The 15011-nt window shown below is 54.6% G+C and overlaps 1 protein-coding gene across 9 annotated transcripts in view; it reads left to right on the plus strand.

Annotated features, from left to right (window-relative positions):
• Nucleotides 1–451: 451 nt before the first annotated feature.
• BICRA (BRD4 interacting chromatin remodeling complex associated protein) overlaps nt 452–15011 on the plus strand; it is a 97939-nt gene continuing 83379 nt past the window's right edge. For 8 of the 9 annotated variants that reach the window (XM_045381042.3, XM_045381041.3, XM_045381040.3 and 5 more), the window contains exon 1: nt 1407–1441. The gene's annotated coding sequence lies outside the window, so the exon portion shown is untranslated. Of the gene's footprint in view, nt 561–1406; nt 1442–15011 lie in introns of those variants that run through there. The other variant, XM_065534684.1, reaches the window with a different exon arrangement.

Raw genomic sequence — 15011 nt, forward strand, 5'->3', positions numbered from 1 at the left:
GGAGGCTGAGGCAAGAGAATAGCCTGAACCCGGGGGACGGAGGTTGCAGTGAGCCTAGATCGTGCCACTGCACTCCAGCCTGGGCGAAAGAGCGAAACTCTGTCTCAAAACAAAACAAAATATCACGCAACAACAACAAAATTAGCATCTGTCTCAATTACTCATTTATTCAACACGCATTCACTGGGCACCTACTGTGTGCACGAGCTTTTCTAGGGCACTGGGGAGGCAGAAGGGACTAAGATAACAAAATATAAGTCTCCTGGGGCTGCAAGCCTCGGGAGGGCAGGTCCGGGGGTTCTGTGTCCCCGCTGGGCCCCCAGCACTGAGCAGCGCACACAGTGGGCGCTCACCAAGCCCTCGCTAAGGGAACGCGTGAATCCGTGTCCCGCCAGCAGGGCGTTTACGGCCCGGTGGGGCGGAAACGGACCCGACACCACGGCGGCGTCCTGGGGCTTCTGGGAATCCCATCAGCGCGGCCACAGGGGCCGGGGACAGGCTCCGAGGCAGGCCCGACCCGCCTCCCCGGCGCCGCCGTGGCTCGGCCGAGACCGACTAGGGTGAGTGATCAAGCCACGCCCGGGGTCCCGGCCTGTCACCCCGAAGTCCCCGCCGCCTTCCACCCTGCCAGGCTCCGTCTCCGGGCTCCGGCGCGGTCCCACCTCTGGAAGGACTCCCCTCCATCCCCTCCATCTCCTTCATCCTCGACTCCCGCTATCTTTTCGAACCTGCGGCGCTCCCCCTGAACGCGTCCTCCCGCCGGACGACCGTCCTCCGCCTCGGGGGACGCGCCCAGGACGCACGGCGCCCCCTCCCCAGCCGGACCGGGGGTCTGGGAGCGCGGATCCCTTCAGCTACCCCGCGCCCCAGCACCCGGATCGCGGCTCGAGGCAGTAGACAAACTACACCGTGGCCCGAGCAGGCGCGCCCCGAACCCCCGGGACTGGGGCTGGGGGCGGGGGCGGTGCCAGCGCGGAGGGCCCCGTCCCCGGACGTCCGCAGCCTCCCATTGGCTCCGGGACCCGCCGCTCGGCCTGGCGGGGCCGGGGCTGGTCCGCCCGGGCGCGGGGCGGGGATTCCTGAAGCCCCTCCTCCGGCGAGGGCGGAGGGAAGAGGAGGAGGAGGAGGAGGAGGAAGAGGAGGGGGGGCGGAACACAAAACCTGCGAGGTTTTTTTTTTTTTCCGTTTGCATTTAATTAAAAAAAAAATTTTTTTTTTTTTGCATACCCGAGGGGCCCTCCCCGGAACGGGCGCGGGCCCGGGGCGCGCGGGCCTGGGCGCGGGGCGGCGGCGGGGCCCCGGCGGCTGCTGCCGAGCGGCCGCCATGCGATCAGGCAGTGCGCTGACCGGCCCGGCCGGCCGGCCCCTTCTGGGTCCTCCCTTTGCAGCCCGTGCGGGGCCGTCTCGGAGACCCCGCGCCGACGGCTGCTCAAACATCAGGGTGAGTTTCTCACAATGTAGCAATTTCTCTTTAAATCTCTTAACTCTCTCTACCTGCGAGTCGGGGCTGTGACAGGGCGCAAAAGCGAGGGGGGAGTGGGGGTTGGCGGCGAGGGTGTGTGTGGGGGGAGCCGGAGCCGGGGCCGAACCCACCCCCGCGACACTCACACACTCAGCCCCCCAGCCGGGGCGCAGCGCCCGCTGCCTCCTTTTTTTTTTTTTTTTCCCTGCTCGGCGCCCACCGCCACCGGCACCCCCCAGCCCCGCGTCTCTTCCACCACCGCCGCCGCCCCGATCCTACGGGGACCCCCCCAACCGGCTTCCCTGCCCAGACCCGGCGCCCGGTGCCTCCCCGGCCCTCCCGCCGGCTGCCGGGGATACAATGGAGCGGCGGAGAGAGGAGACCTAACGTTCCACGGGGGGAGGGGCGCGGAGACCCCCTCCCCGGCCCGGCCCCCTCCCCTCGCCCCGCTCCCCGCCTTTCGGGGAAGGCGAGGGCCACCGGGCTGGGCAGCGGTCGGTGATCTCCCGGCCGGAGGCGGAGAGCCTGCATCTCCCCGCCTCGCTCGGCTCCTGCGCCCCCTCCCCAAATCCCTCCCGTGGGTGTCGCGGACACGGGGGGCCCCTGGAAAGCTGGGGAGGGATGGATGGGGAAGGAGGCCACTGGGGCTCCCCCTCCGCACTGCCCCTAAACAATGAAAGGAGTTGACTTGACCCCCAGCCCCCGGCAGTGGAGGGAGGTGACCCCCTCCCCCACCCCCAGCTGAGGCTCATCCCGGAGGGGGCCGTTACGGGGGTGGGGGGGGTGAGCGCCTCCTGTCACTTCCCGAGGTTCGGGGCGGCCCCTCATCTCCTCCCCCTCGGCCTGGGAACTGGAGGCACCAGGCCCGGCCGGGGCACCGCGCTCGGGTGGTGACCTTTAGACAAAGGCAGCCCTTTCCCCGGGGTGAGCCCGGACGAGCTGGGCCCGCGGCCTCCTCGGGCCCCTGCGGAGGGCAGCCAGGCCGCGGGCACCCGGAGGGAGGGATGGAGGAGGAGGGAGGAGGGATGGAGCCATCTGGTTTTCCCATCCCCGGCTGCCCCTCGGCTGTTTCCCCGACTCCTGTCACGGGCGGCCGCGGGGAGACGAGGGACCAGGGGCTGCTTGGGCCTTGGTGCGCGGCCAGCCGGGAGGACCGGGCAAGGAGCCGCGGGAGGGCTCGGCTCGGGCTCGGGCGCCGGCGGTGATTGGAAGGCACTGCGGCTCCTTCCTCTCCGCGCCCCTTTGTTTTGCTTTGTGGTTCTGAGCAGCTGAACTTCCCAGGAGGTGGGGTCAGAGGCCGCCGTGTCATCTCTCCCGGGGAGGCCCAGGTGACAGGTCCTAGCTCTCTGGTGTCCCTAGCCTTGCGGGCTGCAGTCTGTGCCCAGGCCCATGTCCTGACCATCGTCCCCTTTTGTCCCCCCCCACCCACCTACCCACCCACCCACAGTATAATACAGATCTAGGGGTGCCTTTCTCTTACACCTCTTTACAGAGGACACTTGAAAGGGAAACTAGAAACATCCAAGGCATCAAGGCCTGAGATTTATGATAAGCTCTCTGTGCTTTTAACCTCTCCCAGCACCTGGGGTGGGTGTGGGGGGCTCTGTCAACTCTGCCCTGCCCTGCGTCATGAGAAAACAGGGGAGGACTACTCAGGAAGCACCCCCTGCCCATGCACTGGTAGGACTCTTGGGGCATGTTGACCTCCCTTGCCTTCTCCCATGGCTCCTCCCTCAAGATGGAAATATTAATAACAATATCTCTAACCAGGGAGCCTTATTCCGCTGCTGCTAAGTACATTACACACTGGCCACAGTCCAAGGAGGAAATAGAGAAGGGACAGACATTATTCCCATTTTCCAGACAGGTTCATGGAGTGCTCAGAGAGGTTGAGAAGCTTGCCCAGGGTCACACAGCCCTGGGTCACACAGAGCCCCAATTTGTAACCTCCTGGAGTTTTTCCAGCTTAGCTCAAAACTGTTAAGCTCTTCTTCTGTCCCACCCTTTGGCACTTTGTCCCTCTGACTTCAGTGGACCTGGTTCGGAAGTGTAGATAATACCCAGAAGAAGCGGCCAGATTTTTTTTTCCCTGGGAGCTGGTTTTGGGAAGGGGTACGATGCACTTTGAAGTTGGGCTGAGGGCAGGATCATTTCACTTGTGGCTGGAGTGGATAATTGCCTGCAGGAACTGAGAATTGGAGGTGTGTAAGGAGTCAGGGAAGGGGAGCCCCAGGCCTGGCCAGTGATGGGCTCGGGGTACCTGGAAGCTGGCCCCGCTGTCATCCTCTCCCTTCTCTACCTGAGCGGGGGACTTGGCCCCATTTGCTGCTACTCAGCGCTGCCTCGAGAGGAGCTGAACTGTTTGGGACTGTTGATGTCTGGTGGTTCCTATGCCCTGTGACCCGCTGTCGCTTTGCCACACCACGGCCCTTTGATGCAGCTAACAGAGAACACTCTTGCCTTTTCTCCCCTTGGCCTGATCCGCTCTGTAACCTTAGGCAGGTCACTTAACTACTGGTCCTGTTTTCTCATCTGCAAGTGGGGGTAATTATAGTTCCTTTAAGTGACCTGGAGGTGGGTAAAAGTATTATCCAAACGTGTCATTTATATTTATCATTCAGCAGGCAGAGTACGCAGTGTGGGCAAAGGGGAGGAATGTCAGCTGCTGGCATTTAATTTTTTTTTTTTTTTTTTTTGAGACAGAGTCTTGCTCTGTTGCCCAGGCTGGAGTGCAATGGCGTGATCTCGGCTCACTGCAACCTCTGCCTCCCAGGTTCAAGTGATTCTCCTGCCTCAGCATCCTGAGTAGCTGGGATTACAGGCACCCACCACCACACCCGGCTAAATTTTGTATATTTAGTAAAGACGGGATTTCACCATGTTGGCCAGGCTGGTCTTGAGGTCGTAATCTCAGGTGATCTAACTGGCATTTAAATTTAAGGCCGGGTGCCATGGCTCACGCGTGTAACCCCGGCACTTGGGGAGACCAAGGCTGGAGGGTTGCTTGAGCCCAGGATTTCAAGACCAGCCTAGACAACACGGTGAGACCCTGTGTCTACAAAAAATGAAAAAATTAGTTGGGCATGGTGGCACTCACCTGTGGTCCTAGCTACTTAGGGGTGTTGAGGTGGGAGGATTGATTGAGCCTAGGAGTTTGAAGCTGGGGTGAGCCATGATTGTGCCACTGCTCTCAAGCCTGGGCAACAGAGTGAGACCCTGTCTCAAAAATAATAATAAATAAAATAAAAAATTTAAAGGTGGGTAGCAGAAGACCTTTGCCCCAGACGAATTCCCTGTGGTTGGGGAAGGCCAACTGCAAACAAACAATTCCCCTTCAGCGACACCCACCCTCTGAGCGCTTTGGGGACTAGGCCCGTACCCCTTCAGCACTTTACCCGTGCGGAATACATGTTTAGCTGTAGGGGCCAGGGGGCTGAGGGAGAGGGGCTGGAGGCTGAGGGAGAGGGACTGGGCCCAATTCACCCGGTGTAGGAGGTAATACAGGTGATCTTGCCATTTTACAGATGGGGAAACTGAGGCCAGGGGAAGCATGTTCCACGGCCGAGCTGGGACTCCAAACCAGACGGCAGAGACTGGTGGTGGGGACTTCATATTTGTCAGCAGAACTGGGGAGATGGTGTTTCATGGGGTCTGGATCCCAGGAGCTTTAACGGACCCCTGATCCCCACAGCCACTGTCCCCTCCTTTAAGTGCAGGTATTTCCCTTGGTGAGATGACGGGGGAGGTGGGCAGGAGGAGAGAGGCTGTGGAGAACACCCAGATCTCTCAAGATTGAGTGCTGGCTGAATGTAGGAGCTGATCTTTTTGCGGGGTGGTGAGAGCCCAAGAGGGTCTCCCTGCTGACTTCCTTCCCAGAGGTCCTCGGCCCTTCCCTAACCTTCCTTCAGGAGGTGGGGTGCGCCCCAGGCTGTGGAAGGGCCAGGGGATCAGCACCCAGAGCACCTATGAAGGGGGAGTTCCCAGGGGTGTGTAGGACTCCCCCGATTCCCGTGGGCCACCTTGGAGCCCAGGTCTAGCCAGCAGCCCAGTTTCCCCGCCAGCTCTCAACCCCCACCCGCCAGGCTGCCTTGACTCCAGGTCTCAAGAATGCAGAAGGCTGCTGGTAGGGGAAGTTAATTGGAAACAGGAAAACATGGCATTCCTTTCCAGGCCGCCTGGGCTTGGAAGGCAGAGGGGCTGCCATTTCCCCTCTCCCGCCCTGCAGGGGAGAGGGGTGGGGAGTATGGTTATCTTGCCCTGGTCATATTTGAGCTTTCTTCCCCCACCAGGCACCCTCACTTAGTAGAAACAAGAGCAATCACCCGCGCCATGTCCACGATGACAACTGCTGCCCGCTTCGCCAGCAGAATGAATTGCCCCCTCCTTACTCACCCCTTCATATCCCTCTGGTTTTTTGTCCCCTGTCTTGCCTGAGCTAGCTCCCTGGTAGGATGCACCTTATGCCACACCAGAGACGCATGGGGAGCGTTTGGTTGAGGGGTCCCCAGGGAGTGTCTCCTGGTTCCGTCCCTCGCGTTCTCCTCCTCCTGGAGTACCACCATTAGAGTTTTGTCCCAGTTGACTGAAGCTTTTGTGTCTCAGTGACATGCAAGTTTCCCCAGTGGAGAGGGAGAGTTTTCTAAGGCATTTCTAGTTTGGCGACAATTAGTTTTGTGTAAGAGTGTATGTATTCATTGGGGGTGGGGGGAGTGTTGGCAAAAGCAGAGAGGGCCTTTGTTTCTTTAATTGTTCCCCATTAAACTTCCTGAGGGCCTACTGTGTGGCAGGGCCCTGGGGATCAGTTAAGACATTGGGACACAGTCCAGGAGGAGGAGAGAGAAAGGTTGGATTAGCCGCCGTGGGGTTTCATTTATTCTGTCTGGGTGGTCTGAGACATCATCTTTCTCTCCCTCTGCCTTTCGTTCTTGTTTTTCTAAGTGATACATGCACATGGGGCAAATTCAGAACACTAAAGATGGTGTCTGTCCCTCTAACCTCCCCAGAATCCCTGGTCCCCTAGCTCTCTTCCCTGCGGACAGCACCTCCATTCTGATGTTCTGCGCATGTACTTTTATATATGGATGTAGGTCTTTTTTTTTTTTTTTTTTTTTTTTTTTTTTTTGAGACGGAGTCTCGCTCTGTCACCCAGGCTGGAGTGCGGTGGCCGGATCTCAGCTCACTGCAAGCTCCGCCTCCCGGGTTCACGCCATTCTCCTGCCTCAGCCTCCCGAGTAGCTGGGACTACAGGCGCCCGCCACCTCGCCCGGCTAGTTTTTTGTATTTTTTAGTAGAGACGGGGTTTCACCGTGTTAGCCAGGATGGTCTCGATCTTCTGACCTCGTGATCCGCCCTTCTCGGCCTCCCAAAGTGCTGGGATTACAGGCGTGAGCCACCGCGCCCGGCGGATGTATGTCTTTAAAACTATTCAGGCTGGGCACGGTGGCTCACGCCTGTAATCCCAGCACTTTGGGAGGCTGAAGTGGGCAAATCACCTGAGGTCAGGAGTTCGAGACCAGCCTGGCCAACATGGTGAAACCCCCGTCTCTACTAAAAATATAAAAATTAGCTGGGCATGGTGTGGTACGTGGCTGTAATCCCAGCTACTCAGGAACCTGAGGCAGGGGAATTGCTTGAACGCAGGAGGCGAGGTTGCAGCACTGCACTCCACTCCAGCCTGGGCAACACAGCGAGACTCTGTCTAAAACAAACAAACAAACAAACAAAAAACTATTCATCTTACACAGATGGTAGTCTGATCTTTCCATTGGTTTTTTTCCCACTTCATCTCCCTGGGAGACCCTACCATGTAGGTCTTCTCCATCTTTTTCTTGGCTACATGGTATTCCTCTGTGGGCGAATCCTGGTTTACTGTAATGGACGTGGAGGTGTTTCCAAATGTTTCTGTGTGAAGTGTGGGAAGGCACATGTCCACACATGTTAAAGGGAAATAAGTATGCCTGTGGGATGGACTGCTGGAAGTGGGATTGCTAGATCAAGGGCCAGTGATTTGCCTTTTGGTAGCTCTTAGGGAGCACCTTTGATGTTGCATCTTTTTAATTTTTTTGAGACAGAATCTTGCTGTGTCACCCAGGCTGGTGTGCAGTGACGCCATCACTTTTCACTGCAGCATTATCCTTCCTGGGCTCCAGTGAGCCTCGCATCTCAGCCTCCCCAGTAGCTGGGACTACAGGTGCATGCCACCACACCCAGGGAGTTTTAGTATTTTTTGTGAAGACGAAGTCTCACTGTGTTGCCCAGGCTAGTCTCGAACTCCTGCTCAAGCACTCCTCCCGCCTTGGCCTCCCAAAGTGCTGGGATTACAGGTGTGAGCCACCGTGCCCGGTCCCTCATGCTGCACCTTGAAGAAAGTTGTTCTCTTTCTCTCCTGTTCAATGTGATCCCACCTGTTGCCCAGGGAGCGTCTCCAGGCTGCACGTGTCTTTGCTTTGGGTGACCTCCTTGTGTCTGATGACCTCCTTACCTCTTCCTCCTGCTTATGGCCCCCTGTGTCACGTGCTTGCCACCTGGTGTGGAGGTCAGGAGCGTGGGCTCTGGGCCCTGCCTGTTGGTTATAATCCCAGTTCTGCTGCTTGCTGGCTGAATGGCTGTGGACAGGGGACTTGCTTGGGGCCTTGGTTTTCCCCTCTATTAAGTGGGTTCATCTCAGTATCTACTTGGTAAAGCTCTTGTGAGGGTCCCCAAACACCCATGAAGTGCCAAGGTAGCCTTGTCCGTCAGTGTTGGTGTCACCTGTCATTCTTAGGCAGTTTATTTCTCCTGGGGACTGTGACCCGCTTAATTGGCAGGCGTCGGATGGAATGCTGACTTCTCTGCTTAATTGCAGTGTGACCCTGGGCAAGCGATTTCTTTGCAAGTCCTCGGTTTCCTTGTCTATAAAATGGGCCCATGATGCCTCCCTCGTAGGGTCTGCTGTGAGGCTGAACTAAGCAATGTTCTGCCAAGCTGGGGAGGCAGTTGCTTTCAGGAACTAGCAAATGATGCTGTTGTTGTTTTCACTATGATTACTGTTCTCCCACGGGACTCAGACTGACTCCTCCGCTCTGAAAGGTCCCCATTGTCTTCCTGAAAGGCACACGAGGAACAATGTTGGCATTCTAAACTGCATGGCAGCAGAGGGCACGCAGCAGGCTGCTCCGGCATGAGGCACACAGGGCTTCCCTGTACCGTGCCTCAGTTTCCCCGACTGGAAGAGTGGGCATGAGAGGAAACCCACCACCCACCTCAGGCACGCTTAGTGTTCAGCACAGTGCCTGCGGTATATAGCAAGAGCCCCAAATGTGAGTGACTGTGATTGGAATAATTATTATTAAGTAGCAGAGTCTCCCATAGGATTAGATACCCAAGTCGCTATGGCCTTTCCCTCAAACTGTAGGCAATCAGTGTTGGCATTTTAAATGGAAGGTACAGGGCCAGCATTGGTGGCTCATGCCTGTAATCCCAGCTCTTTGGGAGGCCAGCCGGCGGATCACCTGAGGTCAGGAGTTCGAGACCAGCCTGGCCAACATGGTGAAGCCCTGTCTCTACTAAAAATACAAAAAATTAGCCAGACATGGTGGCACACACTTGTTACCCTAGCTACTCAGGAGGCTGAGGCATGAGAATCGCTTGAAACTGGGAGGCAGAGGTTGTGGTGAGCTGAGATCGCACCATTGCACTCCAGCCAGGGTGACAGAGCAAGACTCCGTCTCAAAAAAAAAAAAAAAAAAAAAGGGAAGACATTGCCCAAATACCCATTGGGCCACAATTTCCTCTTCTGTAACAGAGCTTCCCCTGCTTTGGGTGTTGTGAAGCTTCAATGAGTGAAGACTTGGGAAGCTTTTTAGAATAGGACCTGGCTCTCAGGAATGTTCAATGAAGCTTCACTTCGATTCTTCTTATTTTTTATTTATTTAATTTTTTTTAATTTAATTTTTTTTTTTTTGAGACAAGAGTCTCTCTGTGCCCAGGCTGGAGGGCAGTGGCGTGATCTCGGCTCACTGCAACCTCCGCCTCCCGGGTTCAAGTGATTCTTATGTCTCAGCCTCCCAAATAGCTACAACTACAGATGTGGCCACAACACCCAGCTCATTTTGTTTTTTTTTTGTAGAGATGGTGTTTGGCCATGTTGGCCAGACTAGTCTTGAACTCCTGGACTCAAGCAATCCACCCGCCTCAGCTTCCCAAAGTGCTGGGATTACAAACGTGAGCCACCATACCCGGCCTATTATTTTTAAATATTTTATTTTATTTTATAGAGATAAGGTCTTGCTATATTATCCAGGCTGGTATCTAACTTCTGGGCTCAACAGTCCTCCCACTTTGGCCTCCCAAAATCCTGGAATTGTAGGCATGAGCAACTGCACCTGGCTGTCTTTGCTCATTATTATTATTATTATTATTATTTTTGCCATCTAGACTCGGCTTGGCAGATTTATTTATTGTTATTTTAACATTTTTTATTTTTTGAGGCAGGCTCTCACTCTGTCACCCCAGACTGGAGTGTAGTGGTGCCATATCGTCTCACTGCAACTTCTGTCTCCCAGACTCCAGCAATTCTCGTGCCTCAGTCTCCTGAGTAGCTGGAATTACAGGCACATGCCACCATACACGGCTTATTGTTGTGTTTTTAGTCGAGAAGTGGTTTCACCATGTTGGCCAGGCTGGTCTCGAACTCCTGAACTAAGGTGATCTGCCCGCCTAGGCCCCCCAAAGTGCTGGGATTGCAAGCATGAGCCATGTACCCAGCCTTTTTAACTTTTTGTTAAGGAAATTTTAAAACTGTCACTGAGAGTTGAGAGAATACCACAACCAACCCCTGTGTAACCATCACCAGCTTCTGCAAGAATTTTCTGCTGATCTGATCTTTTTTTGACCATTACCCCCTTTCCTACCGTGAACATACGTTTTTTTCTTTTTTGCCAAGGTATTTTAAAGCAAATTCCAGATATCATATCATTTCCATTATATTATTATTGTTATTTACGGTGTTGTTATTTCTGGGATCCAGAATTTGTTTCAGCGCATCCGGAGTCTGTCCTGTTCTGTGAAGAAAGTGGCATTAGGACCATTTCATAGGTTGGGAAACTGAGGCAGCAGGGCTTTGATCAGGTTATCCTTTTTCTGTGATCCCCTCTTTGGGACTGTGGTGAATTCCCTGTCTTGGCCACACCAAGCCTCAAACCCTGTGGGCTGTTTCTGATTACACAGGTTTGGGGGTCACACCTGGGTGCATGCAGTGTGGGGTACAGGTTCTGTTACTCTGTGCAGAATTCGTCCTCAAAAAGGAAGAGTCGGAGTGGGGCTGGCAGCGGGGGGTGGACCCCTAGGATGACCCTGGAGGTGACGGGCAACTGGGTCAGCTGTGTGGGTAAAAGTCCTGTTTCTGCTCCTTCTAACCCTGTGACTTGGTGGCAAGCTATTTCCCTCCTTTAGGCCAGGTTAGAGAACCGGAAGTACAGGAGAAATAATAAATACTTCTTGGGATGACCTTATTGTTAAATAAGGTCTAGCGTGGAAAAGATGTTTTGCAAGTGCCTGGTTCAGAGTAAACGGTCACGGTTGTTAGTGCTGTTAGTTATTGCTTCTGTGTATACTCTTGAGGTTGGGGACAAAAATGCCCTTTCTAGGATTGCAGAGGAAGGGTTGATGCCTCTGGACCCCCCAGCCCAGCCCTGCTGCCTTCATTCCCTCGCTATGCCCACCCTGTCCCTCTACACTCTCTCTTTGAAGTGCTTGCCTGTTTAGGGGGCTGCCAACTTCTGTGTGGCCCCTGTCAGCCTCTTACGTCCTCCGTGTCCCAGCCTGGTAACCTAGGGAACGGAGTGAGCGGGAATATCTGTCTGAGGCTGTGAGACCTTTGCTAATGACCCTTGGGGTCCTTGAGGGAGCGCCTGGTGGCCTCTGCTGCTTGGAGGCAGTGGATGGCTCAGTGTCCAGGGACGCCTGCAGGTGAAGCTCCCCGGAGCCACCTTTCCAGAGGCTGGATGCCGACTCTTGTCCACTGTGTGAGGCTGGGCGGGCAGATGTCCACAGCCCCTGCCTCACAGGGTGGCTGTGACAGTTCGCCGGACTGTAACCTCTATCACCTGGCATGCATAGCATTTCGTTGACCTCCGACACTTGACACCCAGCCTGGGTGAGGGAGGTCTCCCTGGGAGAGGTCTTAGCTCACAGCTTAGCAAGCCCTTGCTATACTGGTGGAATTTCTCTGCCTAGAATGTGCGTGGTGACCTCCTACTTTTTTTTTTTTTTTTTTTGAGATGGAGTCTCGCTCTGTTGCCCAGGCTGGAGTGCAGTGGCGCTTCTCAGCTCACTGCAAGCTCCGCCTCCCGGGTTCACGCCATTCTCCTGCCTCAACCTCCCGAGTAGCTGGGACTACAGGTGCCCGCCACCATGCCTGGCTAATTTTTTTTGTATTTTCAGTAGAGACAGGGTTTCACTGTGTTAGCCAGGATGGTCTCGATCTCCTGATCTCGTGATCCGCCCGCCTCGGCCTCCCAAAGTGCTGGGATTACAGGCGCGAGCCACTACGCCCGGCCAACCTCCTACTTTTATGCGTATACTTACGCTTTTATGGACAGTGTGTATACATATATATGTGTGTGTATGTGTGTGTGTGTGTGTGTGTTTGTGTATATATTTCTTTCCCCTCCCAATCCTTTTTTTTTTTTCTTTTTTTGAGACGGAGTCTCACTGTCTCGCTCTGTCGCCCAGGCTGGAGTGCAGTGGCGCTATCTCAGCTCATTGCAACCTCCGCCTCCTGGGTTCAAGACATTCTCCCTGCCTCAGCCTTCCAAGTAGCTGGGATTATAGGTGCCCGCCACCACGCCCGGTTAATTTTTGTATTTTTAGTAGAGACGAGGTTTCGCCATGTTGGCCAGGCTGATCTCGAACTCCTGACTTCAGGTGATCTGCCTGCCTCGACCTCCCAAAGTGCTGGGATTACAGGTATGAGCCCCTGCTCCCGGCCTCTCCCAGTCCTTTTTCATTGAAGTGTAATTCGTATACAGTAAAATCCACAGAGGGGCCAGGCACGGTGGCTCACACCTGTAATCCCAGCACTTTTGGGGAGGGCGAGGTGGGAGGATCACTTGAGGCCAGGAATCCGAGATCAGCCTTGGTAACACAATAAGGCCCTGTCTCTCCAAAAAACAAATAAAAACCTTAGCCAGTTGTGGTGGCCCCTGCCTGGAGCTAATCTGGAGGCTAAGGTGGGAGAATTGCTTGAGCCCAGGAGGCTGAGGCTGCGGAGAGCCCTTCATTAAAATGCACGTGGCTTAAGCATGCCTGTCCGTGAGTCCTAACCCCTATCAAGATACAGCACATTCTCGGCAATGCCAGAGAGTTGCCCTGTGCTCCCTCCTTGTTAGTACCTGCTCCTAGAAGCAGTCACTGACTTGCCTTGCCATTGTGGGTCAGACTTGCCTCCTCTAGAATTTCACAGAGGTGGAGACCTGCCCTGTGGAGTCGTTTGGGTTGAGCATCTTCGGCTCAGCATCATCCTTTTGAGATGCAGGCAGGCATGTTGGTGTGTGTGTCGGGAGGAGCTTCCTTTAAGAGATTCTTTCCTGTGAGTATTTCTTCAAGCCTGGCTTTCTCACGAGGCTCCAAACTGCAGAAGATGAGAAGAGAGGGCTGTGTTTCCTGTGTTCTCAGCTCCTGGTATGCAGTAGGTGCTCTGTAGACGCTTGTTGAATGAATGGATGGGTGGATGACAGGCATGTCCCAGGGATGGAAAAAGGGGAGCAGAGACCCTGTCTTTGGAGTTCCTGGATGTTTCTCAAAAAGTGTCCCACTGGCTAGGGCGCAGTGACTCACACCTCTAATCCCAGCACTTTGGGAGGTCAGGGTGGGTGGATCACCTGAGGTCAGGAGTTTGTGACCTGCTTGGGCAACATGATGAAACGTCATCTCTACAAAAAAATACAAAAAGTTGCTGAGCATGGCAGTACACGCCTCAGTCCCAGCTACTCGGGTGGCTGAGAGGTAGGAGGATCTCTTGAGCCCAGAATGTCGAGGCTCCAGTTAGCTGTGATCGTACCACTGCACTTTAGCTTGGCCAAAAGAACAAGACTCTGTCTCAAAAAAAAAGAAAAGGGCCAGGCGCGGTGGCTCATGCCTGTAATCCCAGCACTTTGGGAGGCTGAGGCGGGCAGATCACGAGGTCAGCAGATCTAGACCATCCTGGCTAACAAGGCAAAACCCCATCTCTAATAAAAATAAGAAAATTAGCCGGGCGAGGTGGCAGACGCCTGTAGTCCCAGCTACTCTGGAGGCTGAGGCAGGAGAATGGCGTGAACCCGGGAGGCAGAGCTTGCAGTGACCCGAGATTGCACCACTGCACTCCAGCCTGGGCGACAGAGCAAGACTCTGTCTCGAAAAAAAAAAAGAAAAAGAAAAAGAAAAAAAAACCCTACCTGCTTCCAAATGACCAGAGATGCTTGTGAAAAATGACCATCCCTGGGCCTCACACAGACCAAACTCCTGGGAATCCCGATGGGTGGAGTCCAGGAAACAGCATTTTCATCAAGCCCCATCTCTGAGCAGTTTCTTTGTACAGGTAGTCCAGCCCTAAGTCCTAGGTCTCTTCCGGCAGCAGCAAAGCTCCCCAGCAGGCCGGTCACCCTGTCAAGGCGGCCATGGGTCTTGGAGTCCCACTGGACCTCTGTCTACGGTCCTTGCTTGTCCTGACCCCGGCTGCCTCCCCAGTGCCTCCGTGTGAGCCTGGAGTCCTGTCCTCACTCCGTAAGTGCTGTTCAAAGAGGGAATGAATGGGAACCTGGGAGGCAGGTCAGGCTTGTCGACCTCCCCACTGCTCAGCGGGGAAACTGAGGCTCCATGAGTTCAGGTGTTTTTCCTGCAGTTCACCTGGGAGTGGAAGCCAGACATAAGGTATTTCCTTGGCTAAGCAGCCATCAGTTGTAAGAGGGCATCTTCCTCTTCAGAGACAAAAGTGTGAAAAACGCGCATCTTGGAGTTGATAAAACCCAGGAAGAGTCGTCTCCCACCCGGCAGTTTGCCTCTGTCTCAAGGCTGTTTTGTGCAGGGTTGCCTTTTTCTGTCAAATTTCTGTCTCTTTAGCCAAAGGAACAAAATCCCCTGATATCTGCCCAGTGCTTTGTACCTTCTCAAGCATGTCCCCTTCCATGGTCCTGCTTTTGTATTTAAAATGTTTTAGCCTTTTTTTTTTTTTTTTTTTTTTTAATTTGAGATGGAATTTTGGTCTCGTTGCCCAGGCTGGAGTGCAATGGCGCTATCTCGGCTCACTGCAACCTCCACCTCCCGGGTTCAAGCAATTCTCCTGCCTCAGCCTCCTGAGTAGCCGGGATTACAGGCACATGCCACCACACCCAGCTAATTTTTGTATTTTTAGTAGAGATGGGGTTTCACCATGTCAGGCTGATCTTGAACTCCTGATCTCAGGTGATCACTGGCGTCCACCTCCCAAAGTGCTGGAATTACAGGCATGAGCCACTGCGCCGGCCTGAATTGAGAGACTTATTTAACTCAGTTTCTTTCTATTTTCGAGATAGAGCCTTGCTCTGTCGTC

This window comes from Macaca fascicularis, chromosome 19 (genome assembly GCF_037993035.2).
Source record: "Macaca fascicularis isolate 582-1 chromosome 19, T2T-MFA8v1.1".
NCBI lineage: Eukaryota > Metazoa > Chordata > Mammalia > Primates > Cercopithecidae > Macaca > Macaca fascicularis.